Source organism: Myxocyprinus asiaticus, chromosome 8 (genome assembly GCF_019703515.2).
Source record: "Myxocyprinus asiaticus isolate MX2 ecotype Aquarium Trade chromosome 8, UBuf_Myxa_2, whole genome shotgun sequence".
Classification (NCBI taxonomy): Eukaryota; Metazoa; Chordata; class Actinopteri; order Cypriniformes; family Catostomidae; genus Myxocyprinus; species Myxocyprinus asiaticus.
The window spans coordinates 30,727,649-30,739,939 of record NC_059351.1 but is presented as its reverse complement, the minus strand read 5'-3'; the positions used below and the strand labels follow the sequence as shown (position 1 = coordinate 30,739,939).

At 41.4% G+C, this 12,291-nt stretch overlaps 1 protein-coding gene across 3 annotated transcripts in view; it reads right to left on the bottom strand.

The window, feature by feature from the left end:
- The window catches only part of LOC127444913 (neuroligin-4, X-linked-like), a 622,028-nt gene that overhangs the window by 241,096 nt on the left and 368,641 nt on the right, over nt 1-12,291 (bottom strand). The gene's annotated exons all lie outside the window — the stretch shown is intronic.

Below are 12,291 nucleotides of genomic sequence, written 5' to 3'. Positions count from 1 at the left end.
TCAAAATTGTTTAGAAAAATGTCAAGACACTGCTGATGTAAGATTGTGAAGGGTCCTTGATATCTTTAATAGTGTTTTTATGGCAACGGATTAAATTATATGGTGTTGCACTCAAACTGGAATGGTGGCATATATCTATTACACATTCTATGGTTTGGGTCAAAGTTTACATGAATGTTGAGTTGTTGTGGTGTCCATCATGCATTGTTTTCTGAAAGCCAATGGGTGGAAATGGACCCATGGTGCTTGGGCCCGTCATCGCTGCTTGTAGCTATATTTCTTATTATTCTTCTTTTCAAGGTTTTTGGTACTTTTGGGGTATATAACATGCATGAAAAATTGAAAGTTTGAACACACATCAGATCATCGACCATTAGGGCTGGGCAAAGTTGTAGGGGGGGCTCTGTAGCGCCACCTAGAAGATAGGCATGTTCGGGGGGCTCTGTAGCAAATCCCTTTTGAGCTACCGTCACCAAGCTTTGTACACATATAAATCTCATCAAGCCGGACAACTTTCATGCTGACAGTCATAAGCCCCACCCAACAGGAAGTCGGCCATTTTGGATTGTTTGAAAAATGTATGCTCTGGAATTTGAATCACTCCTCCTAGGGATTTAATGCTACATGTACCAAATGTGGGTGACATCATGCCAAGACATTGACGATGCTAAATTGCGAATGGATTTTTGATATATTGAATGGTGTTGCCATAGCAATGTGATAAATTAATGTAAAAAAATTTGAAAAAGGAAGCGTCTCATATCTTCTGCATGCAAAGTGTGATTTATATCAAAATTGAGCCACATATTTGTCCTTGCAGGCTGATCACATTGATGTGGCTATAGTGGGCCACAGTCATAGCGCCACCAACTGGCAGAAGGAAGTGTGGCACTTTCAACAGACTTTGAAATATCCCTCTTATGTTTACCTGAATTGCTTCATAAAATTTTTGAATAATGTCAAGACAGTGCAGATTTAAAATTCTGAAGGGATTCATGATATCTTAAATACTGTTACCATGGCAATGCATTAAACTTCATTATTCCTTTTTATGTATATTCACATGTTTTTGAGGTTCTTGGCATGCTTGAATTTTCATGATATTTTGCACACACATCAGAGTTGTCGGTCATTAGGCCTGGGCAAATGTTAACACATGGGCATGGCTGGGGAGCTCTGTAGTGCCACCTTTTGACAAAAGTGGTGGGCTCAGTTTCTTCTATGGTCACCAAACTTGCAACATATATTGTTCTCATCAAGCCAGACAACTTTCAAATTTACAGTCATTAGCTCCACCCAACAAGAAGTCGGCTATTTTGGATTGAATGTGCATTTTTTGAAAATTGCAGGCCTTGAACTTTTGAATACTCCTCCTAGGGGATTCATGTGACTGGCACCAAACTTAGGCAATATTCTGGCAAGACATTAAATATGCTATATTGCGAATGGATTTTTGATATATTGAACGTTGTTGCCATGGCGACACAATAAATTGAGGGCACAAATGTCAACAGGAAATTCCTTATATCTTCTGTGTGCATTGTAGGATTTTGATGAAAATTCAGCTTTATGTTTTGTAATGGGGGCTGATCACATTTATGTGGCTACTATGGGTCATGGTCATAGTGCCTCCAACTGGCACCAGCAAGTAAGGCAATTTTATCAGACTTTGAAATAGCCCTCTTGTGTTTATCTGAATTGCTTCAAAATTCTTTAGAATAATGTCAAGACACTGATGATGTAAAATTGTAAAGGGACATTTGATATCTTAAATACTGTTGCCATTTCAATTTATTGTGCAAGTGAAAGCAGTTTTTAAAGTGAAATATAAAGCTATAGAAGTCTTAAGTTTATTATAATGAAAATGTACTGCACAATCGTTTTATTTTTTTATATAAATAAAATATAATACAAATATCAACTGAAATGTAAAAATATTAGAAAATCAAAGCCACATGTCTAATCCAGTTCTGTTCTAAATTTTAGGTCGATATATAAAAATTACCTTTTAGTGGCAAATTTGAGATGCAGTACCAGAAATGTCCAATAGAGGACAGCCAAACTCCATTGGTGAATGATTCTCAAAAGACCACATTTTGCAAAATAGACCTTTTTTCACAGACTGTGATGACAGTTTCTGCCTTATTTATCAGCGTAAATCTTGCTTTTTTATATTATTTTTTTTAAAATATTGAGTGTAAATGTATAACATCATGCTTATTGTTATATTACCCTGGAATTAGTTTTAAAAAACTAATTACCACAGCTGCGAGGGGGTTTCGATTACAGCTGCTGAGAGAGTGACCATAAATTTGTCCACCGCTCTATTTTTTTCCTCTTCTGGAAAGCCATTCAAATGTAATAGTGTATTTTTTCTTTTGGTCTTGGAGCAAATGGGTAAGTGAAAATAATATTTGCTGTGATCTCCCATTCACTCCCAAAAAAGGTCTATTATCTGAATAACTCAGCAGGAATTGGCATAAAAACACAAAGGAACCAAAGCCACTTGTCTGACCATGTCCTGATATGAATGATATGCCCTGTTTTCCACAGATTATTGGAGATTAGGGCTTCTTTAAATTTCCACCAGATCGTTGCATCAGGAAAAACACAGGATTTTAAATAAACTATGATAATTCATGGGTCATCATCATTGTTATCGCATCTGCTCTATTAGACAAAATTGACCCGCAGCAGCTGTTGGTGGATATGAACTTTTTATCAAAGAAATCACGCAAACGGCTGTTTTTAATTTCCAAAGTGCTGTCACTGTGACAGATATGAGGTCAAATATGATCTAACAGTGATCTTATCTGATCAAGACCACTATATATAACAGGAGGAACAGATCCCGTCTCCACCACCGCAGAACATGGACTACTGTTTGTGAAAGGATAAATGAATAAAACGAATGTCATACTGCTAAAATGATGTCTCACCTGAAAAGGGGCATACCACGAGTACTGGGCCTGGTGGCGTCACTCCTCCACCAAGTTCATCACCGAGCAATACTTAAGACTTAAGAGGCGTCCAGGGTTCACCAGTTACAGGGAACTGTTGTGGACAAAATAGAGCACATTATCACCTTGAAAAAGGGAAAAGCCGTAAATACAAGTGGTACACCCAACCAGCTACCCTGTAACACTCAGGACGAAACCGGTTCTATGCGTAGGTTGTAAAACCTTGCAAAGGTATTGGGTGTAGCCCAACCCACAGCTCTGCATATGTCTGCTAGAGAGGCCCCACTTGCCAGTGCCCTGGAGGACACAACACCTCTAGTGGAGTGCGCCTGGACTCCCAAGGGGCACGGCAGGTCTTGTGATTGGTAAGCCAAGGAAATAGCATCCACAATCCAATGGGCCAGCCTCTGTTTGGAGACAGCTTTCCCCTTCTGCTGCCCTCCAAAACAGACAAAGAGCTGCTCCTAGCGCCTGAAGCTCTGCGTGCGGTCCAGATAAATGCGCAGGGCGCGAACTGCACATAGCAACGACAGGGCTGCGCACCTCTGTGGGTCTTCCCTACGGGAAGAACACCAGTTCATGAAGAGATGCCACTTCAAGGCATACAGCTGCCTCATGGAGAAGGCTCTGGTCTGAGTGATCGTATTTACCACCGCTGGTGGAAGATCCGCTAGTTCTTCCATGTCCTGTCCAGGAGCCTGATGTGGAGGTTCCAGAGATCTGGCCGCGGGTGCTGGAGCGTGCCCTGCCCCTGAGTGAGAAGGTCCTGCCTCAGGGGAATGCGCCAGGGAGGGGCTGCTGCCAGGAGCATCAGATCTGAGAACCAAGTCCGGTTGGGCCAGTATGGCACAATGAACAGGACTTGCTGCCCATCCTCCCTGACTTTGCACAGTGTCTGTGCAATGAGGCTCACTGGAGGAAGCCCCCGAGGCCAGCTGTGCACCAAGGCATCCGTGCTGAGGGGAGCCTCATACAGGGAGTACCAAAGGATGCAGTGAGAGGACACTCGGGAGGTGAACAGGTCTATCTGCACCTCCCCAAATCTCTCCCAAATCAGATGGACTACGTGGGGGTGGAGTCTCCACTCCCTGCGGAGCATTACCTGCCATTAGAGCATGTCCGCCTTACGGTTGAGGATGCCCGGAAGGTGAGTGACTCACAGAGACTTCAACATCTGCTGACTCCAAAGGAGGAGGCGGTGGGCGAGTTGTGACATATTAAGTGAGCGTACACCGCCTTGGCGGTTTGTCTGGTTGACCGGAAAGACTTTCAGCACTTGGCTGTCGTGAGTGCACTGACCCAGGGAATGAGGAAACTGCTCTTTTATTGTGGGCCATGTGGGTGCCGAGGCCCAGAGGGCACTCGGCGATGTTATACTCACCACGCGCTGGCCTAGGGGTGATGGTGGGGCTGGTAAGTTCACCCGGGCCAGACCGGTCAGAGTCAGTCGCTTCATCCCTGGGTCGCCCTGGTCAGGGCCGCCTCGGAGCCTTCCTGCGGTAGGATCTTTTTCTCACAGACCGGCGTACAGGCTCCGATGGTGCGGGAGATGGGGCCGGCACCGCAGGAGGACAGCCCTGGTGAGAGGCAGATGGGGCACGGGACTTCGGAGGCCTGAAGGTGGCCGAGTTGCGCCGCAGCAAGATGTGTTTGATCGCCTCCATCTGCTTCCTCACCGTCGAGAACTGATGGGCAAAGTCCTCGACAATGTCGCCAAAAAGCCTCCCTTGGGAGATGGGCGCAATGAGAGAGTGAACCTTCTCGGTGTCACACATCTCCGCAAGGTTGAGCCACAGGTGCCGCTCATGGACCACCAGAGCGGACATCGTCCAGCCCAGGGCTCGTGCCATGACCTTTGTCGCCCGTAGGGTGAGGTCGGTCGTGGTACGCAGTTCCTGCATAAACCCTGGGTCGGTTCTACCCTCATGCAGATCTTTCAGTGCCTTGGCCTGGTGGACCTACAGGATGGCCATGGCGTGCAGGGTGGAGGCAGAAGGGAACTTACAGGCCTTGGAAGGGAGCCTTGTTGGTCCCTCCAGGTGGCTGCACCCTGCGGGCATAAACGCACTGCTATGGCACACTCTACCTGGGGAAACTTGACATATCCCTTAGCCGCTCCGCCGTCAAAGGTAGTTAGGATGGACAAGCCCGCGAAGCGTGTACGGGCAGAAAAATGTGCCTTCCACGACTTCGTTAGCACCTTGTGCACTTCCTGGAAGAAAGGCAGAAAGGGTGGGGCGCGGCCTTGAGTTGCAAAACGCTCCCATGTCCACATCCAGATTGCCCGTGGCACTCACCGACCCGGCCGCCTGAGTTTCAGCCCAGGACGGATCGGGTTGGGAAGCAGCCGCGGTGGCTCCTTACGATGCGACCGCAACGTTCTCATGGTCATGTTCTTGCAATGAAAACATGACACCTCCATGCAATGATATGGGGTGGGGCGCAGCCGTGAGCGGCGCTCTGAACCCAGGAACCAATCGTCGAGCCGCGAGGGATCAGGGGGGAGTGGAGGTATCCACTCCAGCCCCACGCTCGCAGCCGCCCAGGCAATGAGGACATGATCTATCCACAAACGATGTCCCCACGTGGACAGCGCCCAAGCATGTGAGACAGCGATCGTGGCTGTCAGAATCGGAGAGATAGCGACCGCAACCAGGAATTATACACAGACGGAAAGGCATCTTTAAAAAGACGCTCCGCCTGTGCCACTCTTTTAGTAGGAAAATATACTCTTTTATTAGGAAGAATATACTCTTTTAGCTGCTGAAGCACCCAGGGGCATTCTCTGCACACCACCGGTGCAAGAGGGGAGAAACCGCTGTAATGCGGCATAAATCCAACAGCTTTTGAGGTGAATGGATCGGCAGAGGAATTCAGCTCGCTGAAACACAACCGCTCGGCTCCTAAGAAAAAATCTGAATGAGTGGTTGCAAGCCAGCTCCTTTTATACCCATATGTCCGGGGGAGTGGCATGCAAATTCCACTTGCCAATTCCCATTGGCCTTTTCTCAAAGATTTTTTCATGACTAAATTTGCAACTAAAATCTTTAATAGTGCTCTCTAATGTTTTGGAGAATATTTGATTATATCTTTCTCCTGATCAATTCCCATTAATAAATCAACCTATTTGATCTGATGAACAGCACTTTTGAAGTCATCTAGTTTATGTTTTGGGATGCTGGAAGAATCATATTTCCTAACAAATGAATTAAATCTCTTACTAGATAATTTTCTGGCCACTAAAATCTAATTGTGGTCAGAGAGGCCTGTTAACATATTAAATGATTTTAAAATTCTCTCAGCTCGGTTACTAAATATTAAATCAGTTTGAGTCCTTGTTGAATTAGTTATTCTTGTAGGCCCATTAATCAGTTGCTTCAGATCAAAATGATCAGTTATCTGTTTAAGATTCTTTCTAGCTATTTTGTCATCCCAGTTCATATTTAAATTTCCCATAATAATGACCTCTTTGTTAAAATCACATTGTTTTAGTAATTGCTTCAAATTTTCATAAAAACTACTATTAGAAGAGGGAGGACGATAAATTACAATTAATACAAAGGACATTTGTGATGATAAAGTAATATTCAGGCCAATACATTCCAAGTCCATAGAGTTTGACCAAGGGATTTCATTACACTGGATACTAGCTTTCACATAAATCATAACTCCACCCCCCTTAGAACCAACTCTATCTCCCCTATACAGTTTAAAACCAGATACTTTTAATGCTGCTGACGGGGAATTTTCATGGAGCTATGTCTCAGATAAACAAAGAAAATCTAAGTTAGAGTCCAGTAGAAGATGATGAATTTGATCATTTTTTGATATAACACTTCATATATTCAAATGACCACTTAAAAGTCCCTTTGGCTTAGCTTCAGGATCCCAAATTGTTCTTGATTGATTTACTGTCCGAAAGATCCCCCACTTCCTGTTCTTTAAAATCGCTTGATTTACAAATTTTCTTTTTATGTTTTGCATAGTCTTTTCAACTACATGAGAAGTACCTAAACCAAAGTTTGCAGTACTGAAAATGTTACGCGGTCCAACCAGTACAGAGTCCCCCTCGCTCCCCGAAGCCGTCAAAACACACCATTCCATCTGTAACTCCGCGTCACTCCTGTCCATCGCACAAGAACCCAGGCTCGTCTCAGTCGCCGACAACCCCATAGGGACGCCGCGAAACACCAACCCCGGCCGTGGAAGCACCCGGTAGCCTCGCCGCCGCCACCTCAGAGCCCACCACGACACTCCAAAAAGGCAGAACACCACCAGTGAACCAAAGCGAGGAAGGTTAGTTTGTTGTGCATAGTCAGACAGCAACGTATCGCTATCAAAAGTGTGTACCTGTGAGATATAAGTTACCGCTAGAACATGCTTGCCATGCCCGAAATTTCCTAAGGTTTTATTTGTTTGTTGGATTGACCGATCAACATTATTGGCATATATTTTCCCATATCCATTGCATGATGAATGGTTATTAGCATGATTCAGAAATAAACTAAAATTACCAGGTCTTAAAAAGTTAAAAAGCAAGCTGTATATTAAGAGAGCTGTGACAACTCCTACTACTCCTGCCGCCATCTTGTCCCTCCACGGTTTGTGCGAGCTCTTTTAGTAGAAAATATACTCTTTAGAATATACTCTTTTAGCACCAGTAGACTCAGCCGCCGAAGCGCCCAGGGGAAGCACAACACTCAACCATGCGAGGGCGACCGCTGATATGCGCCGTAAATCCAGCAGAGTAGGTGATAGGACGAACACAATACATGCATTCGGCTCTGAAGAAAAAATCTGAATGAGTGGTGCACATCATCGCCTTTTATACCCATATGTCCGGGGCGGAGAGTGGCGTGCAAATTCCACTCGCCAATTCTCATTGGCCTTTTCTATTTTAAGCAAAGGTGATTGGGGCTCTCAATATCGAACCCCTAGTGTCCCTAGTGTCACTACATCGGCACAACGTTGAGTGAGTGACAGACAGGGAACAGCTGTTATTAAGTTTTGATATGGAATATGATCATACTGAAGTAAGATTATTATTATTTATTGTATGTGGGTTAATAATTTAAGCAGCAAAGACACATATTGCATGTCTAGTGGTAGTTTTTATTTTTATATATCACATTTCTTAGGCTTTAGAAGCATGTTAAACATGTGAGGATGTGTATTCATAAACCTGTAACATGTCTGACATAATCATACAGGCTCATTGAACCAAGTTTAAACTTGTTTTGCTGATATTTCAGAAAAGAACCCACATAATTTCTTTATTGTAAACCATAGATAAACCATTTATAATAACTTTTATTAACATTAAAATACATTATTACATTCTATAAAGCTTAAAAATTATTAAAACTACAGCGCTGCCTATTTCCACCATTGAAATCTGCTGCTCGAAAGAACCTGGAAGTGCGGTTTCCTGCAGTGTGATGTCAAGAGTAATATAATCTATAGACCTGTTCTATATTTAATAGTACATAAAATACTTTTTTGTCTCATATTTTCAGGCTCATAAGTTGTAGTTTACTATAGTTTTAAATGATAAACTGTACTTCTGATTAAGATCTTTAATTAACATATTTTAAATTGGTTTAAATTCTTAAATCTCCTGGATTTTTTTTTCTTTTCATTTGTTTTTTCAGATGTGCTCTAATTCATGCAGTATAAATACACACTAGACTACTAACATATGCTTATTCTGTGCATTGTGTACTTTTTTTTATGTCAAATCACATTCATTTTATCCATCAACAGTGCATGGTCACTTTAATTGAGTGCGAGCAGCACTGCAAAAATAGACTCAGAGACGAAACCCCTGCTGCACTGCAGCTCACACTATGCTCTTACAGGCTTCTGATGCTTCCAATGTGACTGCTCTAATCTGTTATTATGGACGACAAACAAAATAGAGTCTGCTCACGTGCTGATCACGCTTGAGATGTGAAACGGGCGTTACACCATATCACACTATCTGATAGTTATGCTGGTAGCACATCCTGATAGGTATTATCTGGCTAACAAGATGTGTTACCTAAGATTGTAACACCTTTAATGCTGTTGAAGTATATACCGACAGGTTCTCCCATGCCTCGACATGTGCTACCCAAGTTTAGGCTTTACATATCACTGTTTAAACTGCTGGTAGTACATCCTAAGCAGGAAGCAGAACACTGGCAGTTTTTCTTGCGTACCACCACTTCTCAGAGTCTCCCAGTACGATGTGATTATTTAATGTAAGTCAGTGATTTGATGAAGCCAGCCAATCACTTTTCTCTGACCTTTCAAATGATTTTGATCAAATCACTGTGGTAAACATCCGAGCCCTCTCTGTGTAAAACTCAATGATGAGTAGTGTTGGGTGGGCAACAACAGCATCAGCAGTCGTCAAGCTAATCATGGTCCAGTTCCGGATCGGAGCCGCATGTTTAAGGTTGTCTGGGCATAGTTCATTTACACTCTTTTCCAAAACATGAACCAGCAACTTTTAGGTAAGCACATTTTATCGCGTCTTATTCTATCAAATGTATTTATGCAAACTGTTTATCCGCTGGTTGCAGTCAAAACTACAGACTTAAAAAAATGTCAAAGCTGTTACAGAAGTGATGTCAGCTCATATGCACAACCTTTTTTCACAAAAGATAAATCGATGATGAAAACCGAAGCTTCAAACAAAATAAACTGGATAATTTGCATTTTATTCTCAATTCTTTTCTGTAGTGCTTGTAAAAAGATTATGTGAAGTGACACTGAACTTGCTTATGTATAAATCCTGACAGTGTTTATTTGTATACAGGTGTGTGTCAGCGTTCACAATCCTGAACATCATCAAATCAGTTTTTTCATAATTGCTCATGATTATTCATTATCTGCACAAGTATATGGCTTCTGTGTGCAAATTCATGTGTGCAGGACAAGAAAAGACTTATTGTCTCCTCATTGAATGGGAGGATAATAATAATAAAAAAGGAAAAACAGACATAATGCAATTTTTTCAGTTTTAGGCTACATTATTTTGTGTAAAAACAGAGTTCTACATTAGATTGCCACTGTTCTCTTATGTGGGTTGATATGGTCAAAGATAGGCTTAAGCAGGTCTTAATATTCTTCCTCAGATTTCATAAACACTTACCCTACATTGTATGTTTTCAAAGTAAAGTTAATCAAAACCTATATGTTAGTTGAGGGTGTGATGTCTTTTCTTCAGCCAGATCTTAAGGAATTTATAGCCAGACTCAAATGTTAATTAAATACCCCTTGTAATGTAATTGCATATGATTTTAATGTAAATAAATGCATAATATTAACAGTTTTATTTTTGTGTTAGGTAAGATGAATACCCCCCCCCCCCCCCCCAACTGAGAACAATAATACAAAAAGATCAGGTATCTGAAAGCTTTTTCTACTCCTCCTTGGGGATTCATGAGACTGTCACCACATTATGCCAATTTTTGATATATTGAACGTTGTTGCCATAGCGAGGCATTAAATTAATAGCATAAAATGGGAAACAGGAAGTGTCTTATATCTTCTGTGTGCAATGTGTGATTACCAACTGATAACCAACAAACAACTATTGTTCCTTGATGTTGCCACAATGTTGTCATGATGGACTGGCACAGTTCCAAAGCTAAGTTGTGGCTACAAATCCAGGAATTTCATTTTTCCTGTTGTCACAACGTAATCAGTTATGTTGCCATGATGAAACTTTGGTCATCAAATTACAGTGCAGTTAGGTAATGCAAGAACTTATCTAAGGTTAAAATAGATGTACAATAAATCTGTAAACTAAAAACACAAATGAGGATTCAATAATTAAGCCTGTTGCAATTATTGCATTGTCCGATATTTAAATCTTGTATATGGCCATATACGAACAAATACAATTAGAGTTAATATGTTTGAGCATTTATGTACACATTTAAATTCCACAAATATATATATAAAAAAAAAAAAAACATGTTACATGTATGAAAATTGGCGATGCACTAAATTAATGGCAAAAAATAGGGAAACATGAAGTGTCTCATATCTTCTGCATGCATTGTGTGATTTTGACCAAAATTGAGTTGTATGTTTTTTCTTGGGGTCTAGTCACATGGATGTGGCTATTGTGGATCATGGTCATAGCGCCACCAACTGGCAGCAGGAAGTGTGGCACTTAAAACAGACTTTTAAATAGTCCTCTTATGTTTACATGAATTGCTTCAAATAAATTAGAATAATGTCAATACACTGCTGATGTAAAACTGTCAAGTAGTGCCCGACCGATATATAAGAACATATAATGCAGAAAACAATGCTTTAGAATTGGTCTTATAGCGTAGTTTGTCCAACAGAGCGCGCTCCGACTCCACTGTTTACAGAGCTGACTCTGAGCTGACAGTGGCTCTGCAGACAAGGCGGAGTTGAGTGGTGTCTCAGTAAGTTAACTAGTTTGTGAAATACATACTGGAAACTTAATAAAAAATGACCCCATCATTTTCACTTTTCAGTATAACTAATATAACATTAACCTTGTCCCCGACAACCATGTCACTCATGTCTGTTTTCTGTTAGCCAGCTATAGTTTGTCAGTGCAGTCAGTAATGTAGCAGATTGAAAGGTAAACATCAGAGCATCTTTTTGCAGCTCAACAGACAACGGTGCGGTGGTGGATTGTGTCTCATGAGTGTTGATTTCATGCTATGTTGTTACCTAATTGGTGACACACAATGCTGGTAGGTAAAATAAACAATGTCTGTCTTTTACTCTCCGTGACAACAAGCTTATAGCTAACTAGCTAATCATGTAGCTACTTTCATTGTTGCCAGCTGAGTGGAAGCTAATGTGTAAACATGTATTCAACAAACTGTTTTGTTCAGGATTCACAGTTTGGTACCCCCTTCAACCGAGCAGTTCCAGTCGTTGGATTTATAAAATGTAATATTTAAAAGTCTGGTTTTCCACCATTGAAAGTTTCCCCTGAACATGTATAACAGAATATGGTGTAACACCGCTGCCGCTGTTTATCTTGACTCGGCAGTATTAATATAGTCAGCATTTGACTGATACTAAACGGTAATACTGATGTTTATTTAGCTATTTGTTTTATTTTTAATTATTTTTTTACTTAAATGGTCAGCAATTGACTGATACTAAACAGTATTGATGTTTATTAAGCTATTTATTGTATTTTTATTTATTCTTTATTTTCTCAGTGTTCATTTCTAGAATTTGTTGACGGTGTATAATAATAATGTCAAATATTCTTTGATAAAAATATTTGTTTAAGAAAGCAGCCTTCTGAGTACCTTTGCATTGTCATATTGGTGCAAAATCTGTG